Below are 20,652 nucleotides of genomic sequence, written 5' to 3'. Positions count from 1 at the left end.
GCAGGAAATAGTTGTGTGGCAAGGTCAAGTCCTTGCCGGGGAAGCAGGAAGACAGAAAACTCAGTTCTCCAGCTGCAGGAAATCGCCTGGGAAGAGAAGTAAAAGAGCCAGTGGTAGGAGATGTCCCTGGGGCATTGCCCCTCCCTGTCCCCCTCCCTTCCCTGAAAGGCTATAGAACTCCAATCAAGTAAGTGCCATGGTATTAAAAAAGAAAAGAGGGGGTTTTTTTTTTGTGTGTGTGTGTGGGGGGGGTTGTGCTTTTTTTTTTTTTTTTTTTTTTTTTTTGGTTTGGTTTGGTTTGGTTTTGCTTTGCTTTAAACCTTCCTCCACAAAACTTGGAAGGAGTGCTTTCAGAATACTTACAGACATAATAAAGTAGGCTCAGAATGCCTATGGCTAATGGTTAACTTATCCCTAGGCTGTGAACCAGCCCTACAGAGAGGGGGCCAGTAAGCCACACACACCCATAGTCTTCATGGATCATTGAGATGGGTGGGTGTGGAAGGGAGCCACAGCAGCCAGCTTACTGGGGAGGATCTGAAGCCATGCACGACTGGTTCTCAGCAGCAGGGAGAAGTCACCCACCCTGCAGTCATCAGAACAAACCCTCAGGCAAAGCCCACTGAAGGGGAGACTTTACCATCTTGGAGACACCACATACCCCTCCCTAATGGTATGCCCTGGAAGTGTTTTCTGTGTTCTAAAGACTCTGCAGGGGGAGTCTAGGAAAGACCTTGAGAGGGAGCCTGGTCTTTGAGCACAATCTAGAAGGACAACCTGGAAGGGACAGGGTTGCTGCTGCACTAGGGACACAATGGCTTCAGTTAAGGGACATTGAAGTCACTCAGCACAGTGAGGTTCAAGAGGAGGACATCTGTATGTGGCTAAGGCTGATGCAGCCCTGCCTTCCCCAGAAGAAAGCAACTTGAGTCTCTGCTCCAGAACAGACCCTGAGGCTTCCAGGACCCCATCCTCCCAAGGCCTGAGTGTTTGATTCTGCGTTCTGCCAATAAAATCCTTTCCCCTGTAAATGTAAAACGGAGGCAGTTTCTGTGCTTTGAACCAACTAAGACAGCTGACACAAAATATATAATCCCAATTTTACAAATGCACATGAGAACACTGGCATAAATATGTACACACACACACACACACACACACACACGCGCGCGCGCGCGCGCGCGCGAAACGTTGTTACTTTGTCTTATGTTTTGAGATCTTTCTCTCCTGTGGATGCCGCAGCTCCTGGATGGGGCCCAATGGATGTGGGAGAGGCTCCCATACCACTCTTATGAATGCCCCTGTCCACTGGCATACCGCGTGACACAAAATAGAGGATCCTGGCAGACTAGTGGAACCTCAGAATGAGCCCGGAACAGGGTGGTGGCAGCCTCCTGCATCTTTACGGAAGTCCCTTCGGGCGTTGGCAGCCTAGCACCTCCCATAGAGCCCATGGAATGGTTGGCTACTCCAGAGCTGTGTCAATTCCCCGTTGGCCCAAAGGCTTTATAAAAACGCTCGCTGCTGAACAATGAAATAGACCTCAACGCTGGTCTCTGGAGTCGGCTTCCTTGGTGGGTCTCTGCCTCCCTCACCGGATCCCGGATCCCGGTTCCCACACCCTTCTCCCCACTTCTTTCCCGTGGTGAGGATGGAACACGGGGTTTCACCGTGGTAAGACAAGTGCTGGACCACCAAGCCGCACCCCAGCCTGCGTTTCTGGGTTTTCTATTCTTCATAGGAGTTTACATTGTAGTTTTATTTGGAATATAAATATAGAAAAATACTTGAGGGAAGTTTACCTTAAAGTAATATGTCATAGGACCCTTTGTCTTCTGTCTTTAAGTTTAGTAAGTGATGGAGATTCTCCCACAGTATCACTAACCGGCAGCCACACCCAAGCTCAGCTTCCACCTTAACATTTCTGAGATACACGCGTGACGGGATGCGTCTCAATTACCCCAGCGGATCTCTTAACTTCAGAAGACGTCCAAGCAAACACGGCGGTGGCTGCTTGTTTTGCTCCGGAGCAACATTTAGCATCACTTCGATGTTTCCCATCTTGCTGTCCAACCATGCCTGTCAAAAGGAAGACATTACAATCTGGTGCTGCCTGTCGTCGAGACTAAGGCACAGCTGACACGGGTCACTACGATCTACAGCAGGAGTCCAGGCAGTGGGGTTGGGATGGCGCCCTAGCAGCAAGGGACAGGAAGGAGAAAGACCCTTCGTGTTTAATTTAACAGTGACCTGTGGGAAATGGGGGCACTTTATCCAGGATTAGAACATGAAATGGAAACTGGGCCTCAATGATAGAGCCTTTCCCCTGCATACAGAAGGCTCTGGGCTCAATCCTCAGCACCTCAGAGAAAGAAAGCTCCTGGAGGCATCCAGGTAAAGGACACCTGCTACTCAACCGCAGTCAGGAATCCCAGGAGGCCCCAGGGAAGAGTTGCATTATCTCCCTGCTCTGTGTGTTTGGGTGGGGCTGAAGGCTGGGGAAGTCTGTGCACATAGAGGAAGCAGGACCACTAATGACTAGACAAGCAACCATTACATCTGTTTAAAGCTAACCATGATCTCATCAGACTAACTTCCAGATATGTTTCTCTTTTCTATTCTTGTATCATCTCCTTGCTACTTCCTCTGGGAACTGTGGACGCTCTGTAATCCGTTTCTGAAGGTTTCCCCTGTTTTCTTAAACGCAAACTCACCACTTATCAGAGGGATGTGCTGTGTGAAACACTGCTCACATCTAAAGAGACACCTAATTCCTCATCTAAGGCAAAAAGAAACTCAAGCCTTTCTGTTTGTGTTGTGAAAATCCACCGCTGTTCATTGAATTCACCCTAACTTCTACAAAGGGGAGAGCTGGACGTAGATGAACTGAGTGATTCAATTCTAACAAAACGGAATCTCTTAAGCACTAAGAAGAAAGAGAAGAACTAAAGTTAAAAACTGAACATACAAAAAAGATACAATTTAGCTCGCTGCAACCTTGGCAAGCGCAACCAGGGGATTGAGGGGAGGCGAGTGTGTGGGAGTCAAGCTCCGGCCAAAGAAAAGAGCAACACGGTGCTTCAGGATGAGATCTGAAGAGAGCCAATGAGTCACCAATGAAGAGGAAACCAGAGCAGAAAACAAGAGACAGCCGTGCCACCAAAAAGACATTTTAAGAAGGAGGGAGAAGGCAAGGCGTCCCTTCCACAGAACTGCAGGGAAACCTCAGCAGACACCTCAAGATGAGACCGGGAGGCAGAGAAAGAAACGTTGTCTCCTTGCCCAGGTTAATGTTGCTAAAAGAGAGAAGAAGCTGGAGGTGTGGGAGGATGAAGGACTTCTAAGGTTATCGGCTCCAGAGAATGCCTCAGAAGGGCTTGTCCATGAGAGAGTAAATCATTATACTTAATCCAGTAATGGGCCGTGCCTTTCCGGTGTTTAGGATTCTAATCCCTTCGCAGAAAAACGTTTTCGAACACGAAGTGGGGAAGCAGGAGGCTTCACAGGATAAAGATCCCTCCTATTTTAAACAAAGCAGTTGATGATGGCTTTAGTGCTCGTTCGTACTGGGCCACAAATAACCTTCTCCGGGAGGGAGGGGGAAGGAAACTCCTTCCTTCCCCAGACTGATCGGAGACTACACTGTGGTCACTGTCCACTAACTACTCTCACCAGAAATATCTTATCTCTCCCGTTGCTTAGAGCCATAAATGTCATTTTAATTCAGTGACTTGAAGTGTCGCCTACTCGCATGCTCTTTCAAGTCTTTCACTGGGATCAGTAAACACCCGCAAGCCTATTTAATAAATCAACGAGGCTCAGGAAAGCTACTTCGAGATGAGTATACTTCAGTGAGCATTTTATTTCAAGCATGGTCATTTATATGCTGTTGCCAGTGGGAATTTCTGGGAGTCTACGTGATAAGCTCGGAGACAATCAGCCCCTTGAACTGTTGAGAGGAAGTTGTTCTGACCCGATTGCTTCCTGTGAGCAGAGAGAGACCTTTCGCTGACAAAGCAGCTTCAAAGTTACAGACACAAGCCCAGTGACTAGCTGAGGAGGAGGTAGGTCCGGGCACAGGGCAGGCGGTACTTCCCCATTTCAAGAGACAGAGTTTTTGGGCTTGCTTCCTGGGGAGTTTGAGAAGGAAGAGAAGTGGCCAGGAAGGGGATGCAAGAGAACAAAGGAGGACCATGACTCTGAATGTTGGCTTGTTGTTTTAGTTTTTGTCTTTTGTTTGTTTTTTTTGTTTAAGTTCTATCGTGAAAAAGACATTAGTCAATAAGGGAACCCGGCCCTTGTATGCATCCTAATGCTTGCTGCATTTTCTACAGTGGGCATGCGCGGCACCTGGGAGAGGCGGACTGTGAGAAGTGGGACGTTATCCGAGCAGCACAAGGGACAAGGTGGTGAAGAGCTCCCAGAACGGACACGTCAGCCCATCAGACATTCGTTCAACCTCCATTCAGGTCAGGGGTGTTTAGAATCTAAATAAATCCAAAGAGACTAATCACCTATTTCACACTTTAAAGGATGTAGCTTTAAAGGATATATATCAAACTACGGAGGATCTGTAGTTCTTCCTGAGGGCAAACCGCGCTCGCCACATCAGCAAAGCAACCGTTTCAGGGATCAGTACAAAGTGAAAAATGCAGGACTTTTGATCAGAAGTAACAGTTTCTTTCTTCATTTTCCTTTTTTTTTGTTGTTGTTGTTGTTGTTGTTGTTGTTTTTGTTTGTTTTGACATTTCTTAATTGTGTGGGCGGGTGTGTAGGCGAGCTCACACCAGCGCACACTTGTAGATCGGAAGACAAGTGGCAGGTGTTGGCTCTCACCTCCTACCTTTACCTCCAAAGTGCCTTTACTTTGCTAAGCCATCTCACCAACTCCTAGAAGTACTAAGAATCTCGAGTTGACAACAACAGAAGCCAGGGGCTGTCTTAGTCACGGTTTTCATTGCTGTGAAGAGACACTGCGATCAAGGCAACTCTTATAAAGGCAAACATTTCACTGGGGCTGGCTTACAGTTTCAGAGGTTCAGTCCATTATCGTCATAGCAAGAAACATGGCAGCATTCAGGCAGGGACGGTGCTGGAGAAGCAACTGAGAGTTCTACATTTTGATTTTAAAGCAACCAAGAGAGACTGTATTCCAGGCAGCTAGGAGGAGGGACTCAAAGCCCACTCCCACAGTGACACGCTTCCTCCAACAAGGTCACACCCACTTGCCACACCTCCTTGTAGTGCCACTCTCTGAGTCAAGCATGTTCAGACTACCACGGGGGACTTTCTGAGTCTTAGCCCTATGATCGTGCAGAATGACAAGGCTGTACCATGAGACCACATGTTAGTCACTGTCACCCTATGTAAGTGAAGGTCGTCCCACCAAGTGCTGAGGTAGCCGTTGAAGTTTTGAACACGGATGCCCTGAGACATCCGTAAGTGGTGCTGCACAGCCTCCACATCCCTTAAACAATAAAATAATTAGGGACAAAAACCATGCCGTGTAGAAGAACGTTGAGTTTCCCAGCACAGTTTCTGGAGTCACTATGGGTCTCCTGCTGTTTTAACCAGTCTCTTGTATAACACACAGAAGTGGATTTCATTTTGAACATTTCACAGTTTACTTGAGAAACTAGAGACCGTAGGACCAAAACCCTGAGTGGTGCAGTAACACACGCTCAACACCAGGACTGAAGAGGCTGAGGCTGAGGCTGAGGCAGGGGGATTATGAATTGAATGTCAACCTAGGCTGTATACAGATTTCCAGAGCAGCCTGGACTATGAGACCCAGTAAACCAGAAATACCTTGAGGTTAAAATGATCAGTTATAAAGTTTCAGATAAATGAAAAACTAGTAAATATTTCCACTTCATGGAAAAGTGTGACAAAGGGCTGTCCAGAAACAACTCTATATTCATTATAAATCTTTTTAAAAATTGTAATGGTTTATTTATTTATTTTTTATTGGTGTTTGGGTGGCACGTATGTGTGTGCGAGGGAGTCAGATACCTAGAACTGGAGTTACAGAAAGCTGCCGTGTGGGTGCTGGGGATTGAACCTGTGTCCTCTGGAAGAGCAGACCTAACCACTACGCCAACTCTACAGCCCTGATTTCTTATATTTGAGAGCAGCCAGCTTGCACAATGAGGTGTCCATAAGGATGGAGATTCACACACAGAGGTAGGTACAAGACTGCAGATCCTGACAGAGTAAAATGCAAATGCTGGCCTCGTGCTAACCACCATAGACAGCTGCAAAAGAGAAACATGTTATTTTTTCAGATAGGCTGACACTGAAAATCCAGTGGTTTTTGTCATAATCCAAAACTTACCACAAAGTAAGCTGTCTCACACTCAGAAGCAGGCAGTGTGCAGTGTGTCAAAGCAGTCGCAATGCTTCTTTAAGTGGGAAGGCAGAAACCCTCCTCACAGCTCGTGAAAATGTCACTGCAAGAGCTTTTAAGGCAGGTCGCTGTCTAATGAAGAGCTCGGGAGCTTGGGAAATGAGTGGAGAAAAATCAGAATCCTGGTACTTCCTGGTCAAGGCTGAATCCTTCCAACTGTGAACTGGGGCTAGCCAGACTTCAAACAAAGACTGAAACCCTTTAGATGTACCGAGAGAGGCCTGCTTTGCCTCTGGCTTTAACAGCTAAGCCTGCCTCCCCCAAACAGAAGAGCTGAAAACAAAGATAAGACCATCACAGCTGCGTGAATACCCTGCCTTACCCAAACCAACAGGGGTCAGATTTAAGACTGCCTTCTGAAAGGAACAACTTGCTTATGTTGAGTTCAGGACCAGCATTAGGCTGGAAGACGGATATGAACAGAATACCAAGGCGGATCAATGTCTGTGTGGAAAATTGGCTCTAGGCAAGCATTGTGGCTATCGTGACTTGCCGATCAAACCGACCAATTGCAAAGGGGCTGCATGCCTCGACGAATCTTTTGACAGGAAGTTACTAGCACTGCCACCAAACCCAGACAATATTGCTGATTCCAAGAAGTGCATGCTGACAGGAGCCTGATGTAGCTGTCTCCTGAGAGGCTCTGCCAGAACATGACAAAGACAGAGGTGGATTCTAGCAGCCAACCATTGAACTGAGAATGGGGTCCCCATTGGAGGAGTTAGAAAAAGGATTGAAGGAGCTGAAGGGGTTTACAACCCCATAAGAACAACAATACTGGGGTTGGGGATTTAGCTCAGTGGTAGAGCGCTTGCCTAGAAAGCACAAGGCCCTGGGGTTCGGTCCTCAGCTCCCGGGGGGAGGGGACTGGGGGGGGGGAGAAAATCAAAGAACAACAATACCAACCAACCAGGACTCCCAGGACTAAACCACTACCCAAAGAGTACACATGGACAGACCCATAGCTCCAGCTGCAAATGTAGCAGAGGATGGTCTTGTTGGGCACCAATGCGAGGAGAAGCCCTTGGTCCTGCCAAGGCTCAACTCCCCAGTGTAGGGGACTGTCAGGTCGGGGAGGCAGAGAGGGGTGAAAGGGTGGGTGGGTGGGGGAACACCCTCAGAAGAAGGATAGAGGGGGAATGGAATAGGGGGTTTATGGATGGGAAACAAGGAAAGGGGCTAACATTTGCAATGTAAATTAAAAAATATCCAATAAAAAAAGTTACTAGCACTGAATTCCCACAAGTACATTCCTGAAAGGGCTGTGAGTGTTCACCTCCGGGACAGCTGGACAGTAAAAGAGGAAGGGATGAAAAAGTACACGGGGAGGCCCATTTGCAAATACCTACTTCAGTTTTGATCCTGGAAGACAATGGGCAGGGAAGAATCTTCCAGAAGATGAGAAAGGGGCTACAGGGCCAGGAAACACGGGCATCCCTTTCTAATGGGAACTGGGTGAGGGGCTAGAGGCTACCCCATTCATTCTCTGTTGCAGGATATTTGATCGCACTGTGATCCCCGAGATTGTGTTGTTTACTGGAAAAACCTATTTGTAGCTGTGGTTGTGGCTCAGCCTTAGCGCACACCTATAATCCTTCTGGCTGGAATACAGACGTGCCCTTAGTACCCGTCCTTTCATCCCAAACAATGAAGGTAAAGTTTGTTTGAAAGTGGTGTCTACTCTCCATTGAATTTGTAAAGTACAGGTGAGGGGCAGGTACAGGATAGAAGGAGGCCTGTCATAGGAGGAGAAGGAAGGATGGGTGGGAGATAAGTTTGAAGGAAGAGGGGGAGACTGAGAGAAAGGAGGGAGAGAGGGGCGGAGAAGCCATGGTGGGACAAGATGGCAGGTGATGTTAAGATTCTGCTCTGTGTATTTACAGGTTGTTATTAATGTTCTTTTTTTTTTTTAAGATTTATTTTATGCATATGAGTACACTGCAGCTGTCTTCAGACACACCAGAAGAGGGCATCAGATCTCATTACAGATGGTTGTGAGCCACCATGTGGTTGCTGGGATTTGAACTCAGGACCTCTGGAAGAGCAGTCAGTGCTCTTAACCGCTGAGCCATCTCTCCAGCCCGTTATTAATGTTCTTAAGGAATGGGTGGTACCAGGCTTTGTATGTTTAAGTGGGCAATTATATCTTTATCAGTTGGATCTAAAAAAGAAAGAAAGAAAGAAAGAAAGAAAGAAAGAAAGAAAGAAAGAAAGAAAGAAAGAAAGTGGTGTCTAATTGAATGAATGACAAAGTAAAGAAACAGAGAAAGGTTTGACAGAATAGGAGATGCCCATGAGATGAGAGAGGAAAGGGAAGTTACTTAAGAGAGAGCAGTGCACAGCGGGGTAGGGGTGGAGGTGGGACAGTTTTACTGGACCAGTTATACAAAGCCAGATTGCAGAGAGAACGCGTTCTACACAGGTGAAGACCAAAGGAGACAGAAGGTCAGAATAGATTGCTAGAGTTAGTTTGAGGCCAAGCAGAACAATTCAGTCAGAGCCCAAGAGAGAATCCAGATTGAATCAGTCACCTCGGAGAGGAGTTTGAGCCAGCTGAGTTGAATCAGCCAGCCAGAGGTCAGAAAGAACAAGAAAAGGTGAGCTTAATCTGCAGCAAGTCACAGAGGCCGAAAAACACTCTAGGCCTAGATTAGATTGCATAGAAGCTAGGACCAGGCCTCGGTTAGCAGATGGGGGCAGTGAGCCTCCAAGAGGACAGTTATATCAGACGAATATTCTTCCTTTTCCAAAGAGGAATTTGTCCTTTAGTTGCCTTGTTCTCGTGCTGCCACAGTATGGGAAAGGAACAGAATTCTGTAGTTTATGGGTCGCTAGACAAAGGGGACGTCAGATTTGAACTGAGTGGGAAAGGTCACACATCACCTAGAGCCTAGGCTGTGAGGTTGATCTGACAAGACTCAGAAAAATTTTGTGCATTATACTTTTTAAAAAAGTAAATAGATCATAATATGATTCCTACAGCCTTTCCAGCCACGCTCATTGTTCTTACCTACCTCCCTCCCTCTATACATACCTCCTCTCGTCTCTAGAAGCATCCCCTTCAGCATGTCCCCCATCAGATCACTAACACCCTCTATTTCCCCCACATCCACCTCCCACCTTCTTCTGCCTTTGCCTTCCTCCTCCCTCCCCGAGGAGCCCCACCTTTTCCCATTTCTGTGATCAGATTTCTTGTACCCTGCCATCCCCCCACCATTAGTCCCCAAGACCCTTATCCCGGCAATGGTTCCATTTTACTTGCTGGGTTCCAGGGCATGTACTCACACCCGAAGCTTTGGAGGTAGGAGCCCCAGAGAGAGAGAACATGAGGGACTTGTCTTTCTGCGTCTTTCTGTGGCCTCGCTCCTCACCCGTTCTGATCTGTTCTAGTTCCATCCCCGTGTCTGCAAAGTTCATGATTTCATTTTTGTAACCACCGAAGAGGACACCGCTGTGTGCGCTCGCCGTGTCTGCGTCTTCTTTATCCATTTGTAGGTTTGGACGCTTAGGCTGTTTCCACTTGCTAGCTATTGTGGATAACAGAACAACGGTAAACACGACCAAGAGAGAGCTCTGGAGTAGGAGGCCATGTCCTTTGGACACATGCCAACGAGTGGTATAGGTCATTGATCCATTTGGAGTCAATAGAAGAAATTATATTTATATAAGTAATATGTAAAATCTAATTTATATAAGACTATAGATACGTCTAACGTAGATTTTTGTCCAGCCTTTTGAGAACGCACCTTAAATTCCATCATAGAATCAGTTTGCAATCCGACCAACTGTGAAGGAGGGTTCCCTTTCGCCCACATTCCTTTTGGCATTTATTGCCAAGTTCTTCATTGACCTCTGCCAGTCTGACTAAGGTAAAAAGAAACCTCACAGGTATTTTGATTAGCATTTTTTTCTAATTGCTAAGGATCATGAACATTTTTTTAAGATATTTCTTAGCCGTTTTTTTTTTCTTTTTTTTTTTCTTCTTTTGAGAATTGTCTATTCAGGTCCCAGGGCCATATTTCAAATGGCTCATTTATGCCCTTTCCCTCCATAACTCTTTGTTTTATGAATTCTTTGTGTACTCTAGATATTAAACCTCTCAGATGCACCCCTGGCAGACAGTCTCTCCCATTCTGTGGGCGTCCCCTTCACCTGGTTGATTCTTTAACTGTGCAGAAGCATTTCCATTTTACGAAGACTCACCTGTCAATGGCTGGCCTTCCTTCTTGGACAAATGGACCGCGGTCCAGGAAGTCTCTTCTTATGCCTACATCTTGAAGGGCACTGCTTATGTTTTCCTCTGGAAGTTCCAGTGTCCCAGGTTTCAGGTTAGGTCCATGATCCATTTGGAGTCAGTACAAGGATGTATATTTATACAAGTAACATATAAAAATCTAATGTAGGGCTGGGGATTTAGCTCAGTGGTAGAGCGCTTACCTAGGAAGCACAAGGTCCTGGGTTCGGTCCCCAGCTCCGAAAAAAAGAACCAAAAAAAAAAAATCTAATGTATATAAGACTAGATACGTCTAATTCCATTCTTCTACAGGCGGACCTCCAATTTCCCCAGCACCATTTGTTGAAGACTCTTTCTTTGTCAGCATATGTTGTCCCCATCTTTGCAAACTAGCAGGTGGCTACCGTTGTGCTTACTCACGTTTGGGTCTTTGATTTTGTTCCACTGGTCTACGTATCCGTTTTTGTATCAATAACGTATTGTTTTAGTTACTGTGGCTGTGTAACATCTCCAGCTTCGTTCCTTTTGCTCAGGATTGTTTTGGCTCTCCAGGGTCTTTGCAACAGAATTTCTAGTGTTTTTCAGACCGTGGCCATCTAGAATAAAAGGCCTCTTCCACAGACTCCTTTGACTTAAGTGCCTTCCTATTCTGTGGTAAAATGTTGACAAGAAGAATGTAGACCTTTCTAGGGAGTCGTCTCAAGGGCACAGGGCAGGCCTGTGTCTGTCTATATCTTCTTCCTGGTAACCTAACATGGCGAGTGGAGCTGACTCAGCTCTTCTGCAAGAGACGTGGACCTTTAAGTAGAGGCTACAGCAGAAGCCTGGGTCTCTTATTCCATGTAGTGCTATATAGCCCGTCCTGAACATCTAGACTTGACCATTTGAAATATGGCTAGCCCAAACTATGAGCTGAGCAAACGTGTATGATAACAGACACATCGGGCTGAAAGAACATCCCAGTGTCCATTACTAACGTCCCAGTGTCCATCACTGTTCTCAGGGCTGTGACAAAATGTCTTACAAAGCAACTTGAGGCAGGGTGTTTCTCTTGGCTCACAGTCTACATAGATTAGGGGCTGGTGTTTTAAGGCAATGGCAGAATAATGCTAACTTAGTATGTACCAGGCCCTTGAATCAAATCTCAATCACACACACACACACACACACACACACACACACACACACACACACACAGAGAGAGAGAGAAAGAGAGAGAGAGAGACAGAGAGAGAGACAGAGAGAGAGAGAGAGAGAGAGAGAGACAGAGAGAGAGAGTGAGAGAGAGAGAATTTGAAAAAGCAAGTTTGGTTGACATGCATGTGCTTGCGAGATCCCAAGACCATACTCGCTTAAAAAGATTGAGTAGAACTTTACGTTGGAAGTTGGAACTGGAGAGAGGTTTTGGAATCATGAAAAGGTTCTAGAATGATGTCTTAGTCACTGTTTGATTGCTGTGAAGAAACACCCCGTAACTGAGGCAACTCTTAGAAATCATTTAATCCGGGGTGGTTACAGCTTTAGAGGGTTGGTCGATGATCATCACAGCAGGAAGCAGGGGGGCAGGATGCTGGAGCTTTACATCCTAATCTGCAAGCAGCAACCAGGCCACACCTCCCAATCCTTCTGAGCAGTTCGTGAACCGAGGGCTAAGCTTGCAAATCCAGACGCCTGTGTTTGGCATTCTCCTTCAAACCCCACAGACGTGCATGAAATCATGTCTCTAAAACTGCAGAAGGAACAGGGAGTGAAAAGATGAGACCCTGAGGAGGGAAATAAAGAGCGGAGGGCACGTCAGAAGACAGTTCACGATAGCATCACATGCTACTATAAATACTGAGTTGCAAAAAGTTGTCTGGGGCTCCATTTGCCCTTAAGAAGCTGGGTAGAAGGGACAACGTCAGTGTCTGTGTCTAATAAAACACTGGGATTGGACAGATCGGTTACCTTCTATTCCACTGTGGGAAGGTGAGCTTGGGGTTTTTAGGTCCCTATGGCAACAGGAAAACCTTGACCTTGCTTCTAATCCCCTTCCTCTTTTGTACAGCTGAGGTATGACAGCAGTGCTCATCAAGTCTGAGGCAAGCAGGGCACAGTGGCTTTGTGCTGTTAGTGACACAGCAGCTACCCGTGGCTCAACCCAAACTCCATGTTGGTGGGCTTTGGAGCCACCCAACCCCTCAGCAGCTCTGAGACTTCTTCACCCTGGCATCTTCTCCCAGCAGGGAGTAAACAGCAGGCCCGACATCCTTGTGAGACTTGACTTAGCTCTTACCGTCCAGCCTAAATATTCACAGTCATCTGCCCATAACTACTTCCCTGCTGAGTCCCAGGCAGCCACTCAGCTCCCAAGAGGCCCTTGTCTGTCAACACCCCAAAGCTATCAAATTAGCTTGCTCCATTCAGTTCTGCACATGCTGGCATGAGACGAGGCTCTGGGCCTGGGAAGAAGGACTCTGTCCCTTGTAGGACAGCGGCATGTGGTTCATGCTCCTGCCATTTCGGTCCGCACATGTCTGGGGAGCGTGGTGTGTAGCATCAACCGGGAATTTTGCACCCGTAAGGTCTGCACAGCTGCTAAGAGACTGAGCACGGCAAACACCAGCCGCTTAGAGCCGCTGCCAGACCTGCAACCTTTGTCCTGGGATGGAACTTATCTTTGTGAAAGGGAGCAAACAAACCTGCCCTCTGCTCTAGCGACAGAGATGCTCCTCATCCAAGGTTGTTCTCTCTACAAACGCCCATGAAAAGAGAATCCCAAGGGCTCAGTCGCTCTTCCCAGGGCTGTGCAGCAAAGTGAGCTCCACGGAGAACTGTCTCCCATGAAGAAAGCTTGGGCAATCCTTCCTTTTCCCTCTCTGAAACTTCTTACACACTACTCCTTTTATAGGTATAGTATAAGCCACTCACATTGATTTTTTTTTAATAAATCAATATCCCTTAATGGCAGGTTTCTAATTTTAAACTCATAAGCGTAAAATGCTGGCCCAAACTCTCATAGTAACAAAGTATTGCAGGGGAGGGGAAGCCTCCCTGCATCTCATGGACAGGCAGGAAATAAAAAATTAAGACATTGGCATTACTTCTTCTGCCTGTATTATACGATCACTAAAGAGTAGAAAACATAGGTCTTTATGAAATACAAAATACTGATGTGATCATTATTGCCCTAAATCGTGCCATCATGGTAAATGAATCAATATGCCCAAATCTCCCCAGGTAAGGCACTAATTCTTAGAGTGCACTCACAATCCCAGCACCACATGGGAGATCTTGAGTTTAAGACCAGCCTGAGCTGTGTAGTAAGGCCCTGGTAAGGAAGAAAAGAAAAGAAAAAAGAAGGAGAGGAGGGACAGAGGGAAGGATAGAGGGAGGGAAGAAGGGAGGGAGAGAGGGGAGGAGGGAGGGAAGAAGGGATGGAGAGAGGGGAGGAAGGAGGAGGGAGGGAAGAGGGGAGGAAGGAGGGAGGGAGAGAGGGGAGGAGGGAGGGGAGGAAGGAGGGAAGGATGGAGGGAGGGAGGAAAAGAGGGAGGGGAGGAGGGAGGGAGGGGAGAGGGGAGGAGGGAGGGAAGGAAGGAGGGAGGGGAGGAGGGAGGGAAGAAGGGAAGGGAGAGAAGAGAGAGAAAGAAATCCCAAGAAACTCTAAATCCTATCCATTTTATTTCAGATTATATCCAAAAATCTCACCACTCCTCACCATTTCTACAGCCACTAATCCGATTGGTCCTTTTATGACTTCAGCCCTTACTAATGCCACATCGTCCTATGCAGGCTCTCTCCCATCAGTCTCCTGCAGTCCGTCCTCTAACATTCCTCTTACAATTTCCTTTCTTACCAAACAAATATGATTGTATCTTCCCCGTAGTCTCTGATTTCCCACTAGCTGCCCTACAGAAGCCAGCTCCTTTGTCTGGGTACAGTCCCCTCATGATGTACGTCTGTTCCAGTTTCACTTCCCTTCCACTTCCCACTGCAACCCTAAACTCAAACCACAGGGAGCCTCTCACATATCTCTCCAGATCTCCATGCCTCTGCACATTTTGTTCTCTTCGCCTGAAATGCCCTTTCTTCTTCTCTGTGCACAGCAAATTGCCATCGCTTCCAGGCCTTTCCACAGCCCGGCCCTCTGCAGCCATCTCGCTTGCTGCGTCTACTTTTACTTCTGTCTGTCTATTTATTCTCATGCCTGCCTCCTTTTCTAGATTAAATCGAGTGTGGGTATCATGATAGGTCTTCCGTACTTCTATCCTGAGCTCCTAGGCTGGAATTTTAAACATATCGGCAGAGTATATGCTGATTAGCTTAACGACTTAATTTCCTATATCAAGCATGCCTTAGCCTGAAACTAAATCTTGAACAACTGAATAATGGTATTTTATACATTTCCGTGCTCTATGTTGTATTAATTTAATCTCTACATCTTTCTTACCTGGTGTCCTTCCATTCTGGTCATTTAAACAACACACAGAACAAGACCCTGGGAAGATGGCTCAGTGAGTAAGGTTTTATATCACAGACCTAAGCTTGGATCCCTGAAATCAGACATGACACCACAGCGCCTGCCACCAAGCCTGGTAACCTGAGTTCTGTCCCCAAGACCTATATGGTGGAAAGAGACATACTATTTCTGCATGTTGTCCTTGGCTCTGTACACAGGCACACAAAACAGACGCACACAGACACAGGCGCATACACACTAAGTGTAATTAAAAAGATTTCAAAGCTGGGCATGGCAGCACATGTTCATAAACTCAGACTTGACGGGCTAATTCCTGGAAACTCATTGGCCAGCCAGCCTAGCTGAACCATGAGCTTCAGATTTAGTGAGAGGCTGACTCAAAAAAAAGTAAAAGCAGAGAATGATTGAGGAAAAAACACCTGACAAAAATCCTGGGCCTCCACACGCACGCGCGCACACACACACACACACACACACACACACACACACAAGCATATGCACACACATGCACATGGACACACATGCACATGGACACACATATGCATACATACACATACACACACATGGACACACATGCACATGAACACATGTGCATATATACACATACATGCACACACACACGTGCACACATACAAATAAACTAAAATAAATGTGGATGGTGAACTACCACATGGGCAGGAAATCAGGCTACATTTTATCCTGTTTTAAAAGTGTCAGAAACAATAAAAAATAGTGAAACTGTTACCTAAATTAAGTTTAAGGAGCATCTATGAATTATCCTTGCATATTTCATAGCCTTAAGAAGTTAAGCTCCTGGCTGTTTAACTAGATACAAATGCACCAACATCACCCTTTACTACTCCTGATGCTGTACAGATGCTGGGTTGAGGAAGGAGTTGTTTTCTGTGGTACTAGGAGCTCAGTACAAGCCCTGTGCCTGCTCCAATACTGAGTAAAACCAGGGGAAAATAAGCGATTTTTTAAAAAAAGATTTATTTATTTAATGTATGTGAGTACACTGTAGCTGTCTTCAGACACACCAGAAGAGGGCATCAGATCCCATTACAGATGGTTGTGAGCCACCATGTGTTTGCTGGGATTTGAACTCAGGACCTCTGGAAAAGCAGTCAGTGCTCTTAACCACTGAGCCATCTCTCCAGCCCCCAAACTAAACAATTTTAATTTCATGTTTTCAAGAGGTTATTCCAGCCACTAAGCTTGTGTAAAGTGGGGGTTCCAGTGATTTGAGCCACACATCTTTTCATAGTTCACTGCATTGAAAAAAATTGGTCATTCTATTAAACCAGTATACTTCTGTGCTGCCCCAGACAGTTAGGTAAGGAACAAGGGACCAGAAACAACTGATAATAAAGGATGAGAAAGAGAACAAGACTATGAATCATTCTTACTCTTGTTTTGACTTTGCCTTTTATTTAAATTTCTTCTTGGTTGTTTTTCAAGACAGGGTTCCTCTGTGTAGCCCTGGCCGTCCTAGAACTCACTGTGTAGACCAGGCTGGCCTAGAACTCACTGTGTAGACCAGGCTGGCCTAGAACTCACTGTGTAGACCAGGCTGGCATTGAACTCAGAGATCTGACTGTGTCTTCGTCTGGGTGCCGGGATTAAAGGCATGCACCACCTTACCCAACTATTTCAATTTCTCCTCTGTGGATTGATGTCCAGACGCAGGCGAGGACAGGCACAAGATAAGGCAAGGCCTGTGATTGGAGAGAGGGGGTTGGAGGGAGAGGGAGGGAGGAAGGAGAGGAAGAGGAAGAGGAAAAGAAGGAGGAGAAGGAGAAGGAGAGAGAAGGAGGAGGAGGAGGAGGAAGAGGAGGAGGAGGAAGAGGAGGAGGAGGAAGAGGAGGAGGAGGAGAAGGAGGAGGAAGAAGGAAGAAGAAAGAACCAAGATGGAGACAGAGAAGGATGACCCAGATCTGTGTGGCTTTAAATGGCCACAGGTAGCTATGACTATTTCATAAGGGATGGAATTTTATTGGACATTTTGTCTTATCTAGGTTGGCAGTTTATATCAATATCAATTCATTATGCTTTTTTTTTAAAGTGCTCATTTTTTTTTGAAGGTCGTGTGGTTTTTTTTTTTTTGTTTGTTTGTTTGGTTGGGGTTTTTTTTGTTTTTTAAAGATTTATTTATTATATATACAGCATTCTGCCTGCAAGTACACCTATACACCAGAAGAGGGCACCAGATCTCGTTACAGATGGTTGTGAGCCACCACGTGGTTGCTGGGAATTGAACTCAGGACCTCTGGAAGGGCAGTCGGGCGCTCTTAACCACTGAGCCATCTCTCCAGCCCTCAATTCATTATGAGTTTATTGTGTGGATGCCTTGTAGAGTGAGAATTTACTGATATAAAATGATTGATAAATTATAAGCCTCTAGAGTTTTGATTTTAACAGGTTACTGGGAGTTGTGACTGTAACCACAAGGGGCAGATGCTGGGAATGTGAGCAGAGTTCACAGCAGGGAGTCACAAAAGGGTGGCTGCTGCTGGGGCCAGGGAGTAGCCAGCGCTGCCAAGAGAGTTTCTGGTGGTGGCTTGTGATAGTAATTGGGAACTTAATGACGAGCTGGGTAGAGACATTTTGCTGAATGAGATGAAAATACCCAGCAGATGCCATGCAGACCGCCGGTGCCGGCAATAGCCTGGGTTGGTGCATCTTTTTATTACTTACCACAACAGCCCTGGCTGTCCTAGAGCTTAGCTCTTTGCAGGTCAGGCTGGTATCGAACTCAGAGATCGGCCTGCCTCTTCCTCCCGGTGCTGGGATTAAAGGCATGCACCACCATGCCCAACTATTCGATTTCTCCTCAACTGATAAAAGCATTTACAAAAAGTTCTAAGTAGTTAGAAGGTGTAGCATTAGCGTGTGATGTTCATGGGTACACACTGGGTACGGCTCAACTGAAAGCAAACGGGCCTCTCCTCAAACATTTTTCACTGCTTTATGCTGGGAGCATCATAATCCTTCTGAACTTTTGAAACACGTACAGCACAGTATTGTCACCTGTAGTCACAATGCTAAGCAATCTTACACCGGAAAGATCTGGTGATGACAACGCCCACTGCTGGACTTTTCTATCTGTTCCCTCTCCTCCCGGAAGCCTCTGCTGCTGTTCATTCTACTCGTCCGTCCGCAGAGATCGACCTTGAGTAGTACCCGTGTGACTGAGTTCAATTTGTATCCATCTCGTTTTCCTAGTAATGTTTTTCTTTCTTTGTTGGTTTTTTTTTTTTTTTTTTTTTTTTTTGCTTTTGTTTTTGTTTTTCAGGACAGGGTCTCTCTGTGTAACCTCGACTGCCCTGGAACTCACTCTGCAGACCAAACTGACCTTGAAATCGGAGAGTCACCTGCCTCAGCCTCCGGAGTACTGGAATTAAAGGCATGGGCCACACCTCCCGGCTTGTATTTATCATTTTATGTCTGGCTTATTTCCGTTTCAATGTCATGATCTCTCTTTTTTTTTTTTTTTTCTCCGAGCTGGGGACCGAACCCAGGGCCTTGCACTTGCTAGGCAAGTGCTCTACCACTGAGCTAAATCTCCAACCCCTTCTTATTTCATCCATCTTTCACAGATGACAGAAAAAAATTCATTTTTTAAAAAAAATCAAATGTGGTATTACATTATCCTCAGGTTGATGGGATGGTAGGAAACCTGAAATCTCTTCATCAGCCTTCCTAGTAAGCACAAGTTCCTTCTACATGAAGCCTCCTTCTTCTTGAACTAAGGTGTTCCTTTTTGAATATTAATTATCAAAATCCTTTGCTTTCCCTTCACAAAATACTAGACGATTCTCTAATAAGATCAAATGACTTCTGCAGGCCGTGGTCAATTCTAACCCCCAGCAACCTACAAGAATGAAAGTTGACTTTTACTCTTATTCCATAGTAAGCAAAAATGAATGCAGAGCGATCTCTGGACAGTCCTGGGGCAGAGAAACCCACAGAGTAACCACTGACTCCATCACTAGGATAGAAAAGATAATACACGACACAGACACTGGAGAAAAGAGACTCATTTTTGTTTCACAGAACTCAGAGCCGTGATCTCAAAGAACTAGATGCTGACCAAAGCGAAAATATGTTTATTCACTCACGGAGCCCTCTCAAGTCTGGAAAAAAGGGTAACCAAACAAAAAGATAACTTGGAAAATACCTCTTAGAGTCTTAAAAATCTTTGCAACTTTGAAGGAATGAGGAAAATCAGAACCACTTTTACGTCTCATTGGAGAGAAAATCAGTTTCTGAGTTGTCTTTAAAACAAACGCCATGCTCTGCCTGAACCCTGCTGTGACCTCCTTGGCTTTTATTTTTCTGAGTAGGCTGGGCAGTGAAACCCATAAGATTCGCCCCCTGGGACAGAGCCATTTTAAATACAGCGCCCTTCCTACTCATCAGACACAAGAAAGAAGTGACTCATTTCTCCTGACCAAAAATTAAGCCAAGTAATTGTGCAGCTGTCAACCTTGACAGTTAGTGTTCACACTCGAATTTGGGATAAAAGATGAATGGGTTTTTACAAAAGAAATAAAGAAGTGGACCATTAAATGAAATAAACTAAAGTGAAATACATTCTCTCTCTCTCTCTCTCTCTCTCTCTCTCTCTCTCTCTCTCCCTCCCTTCCTCCCTTCTCCCCCTCCCTCCACCCCACCCTTTCCCCTCCCTCCTCCTCTCCCTTCCTCCTCCCTCCTCTCCCTCCTCCCCTCCCTTCTCCCCCCTCCCCCTCCCTTCTCCTCCTCCCTTCCCCTCTCCCCTCCCGTCCCCTCTTCTCCCTCCCTCCCTACTTTTTGATGGCAGCAGTAAATGTTTTAAAGATGTCTTGGTGCTTGTTTCCCAATCTGCCTTTTTCTCAACCACAACCAGCATAGGATATAATAATTCTAAAATAACAGCCTTCTGAGTTATGTTATTGTGGACTAGTTTTACAGCTCAACCCGATGCAAAATAAACACCAGTAATGAATTGTTCCCATGACCTGACACAGGACAGCCGGCTGCTGACGGCCACGAAGAGCTAGCCTCGGAAGGTAGAGCTGAGACGTGAGAATCTCATGGTCAGTGCGCGGCACCAGAGCTGGCTCAGCAGGGAGATTGCTTCATTGGGAAATAATAGCTCAAGAGGGGGCCCTTGTAATCATTTAGAAACTACTGATCAATTTGACTTCTCAAAGGTCAAGGTGCATTCACCGAGCACCAGTTGTGGTCGTTAGCGAGACTGTCGTGGAAGGGCTGATTTGGCCCAGCGGGTTTTATTGTATTAGTCAGTCCGCATCCCAGACGCTCAGTGGGCCGCAAGGGGGAGGAGGTATGATAAGAATTGTATTTCTGAATATGAAATTTCTGTTTCTGTGTACTCCAAATTCAGAGACTTTAAATATTTCTCTCGTTTCGGTGTCCTGACCTAAGTATTTTGGGAGCATCTAGAGACCATTGGTGTTTGGGTGCTGAGTGGCTACTATGACTCATGTATTCCCAAGAAACTCTAGACTCCTTCATTCTGTTACGCATCTGATTATCGCACTGACATAC

At 46.0% G+C, this 20,652-nt stretch overlaps 1 long non-coding RNA gene across 2 annotated transcripts; it reads left to right on the top strand.

The window, feature by feature from the left end:
• Window positions 1-1,851: 1,851 nt before the first annotated feature.
• On the top strand, window positions 1,852-19,941 carry LOC134481699 (uncharacterized). 2 transcript variants are annotated; one of them, XR_015636846.1, is made up of 4 exons: window positions 1,852-4,064; window positions 4,335-4,469; window positions 7,902-8,059; window positions 18,395-19,941. It is a non-coding gene; the product is annotated as an uncharacterized LOC134481699 (long non-coding RNA). The 2 variants fall into 2 exon arrangements; XR_015636847.1 differs by lacking the exon at window positions 7,902-8,059 and having other exon boundaries at window positions 18,395-18,526.
• The last annotated feature ends 711 nt before the right edge of the window (window positions 19,942-20,652 follow it).

Source organism: Rattus norvegicus, chromosome 14 (assembly GCF_021556685.1).
Source record: "Rattus norvegicus strain SHRSP/BbbUtx chromosome 14, alternate assembly SHRSP_T2T, whole genome shotgun sequence".
Taxonomy (NCBI): Eukaryota; Metazoa; Chordata; class Mammalia; order Rodentia; family Muridae; genus Rattus; species Rattus norvegicus.
The sequence above is the reverse complement of the archived record's forward strand: the minus strand, read 5'-3'. Positions and strand labels throughout refer to the sequence as shown.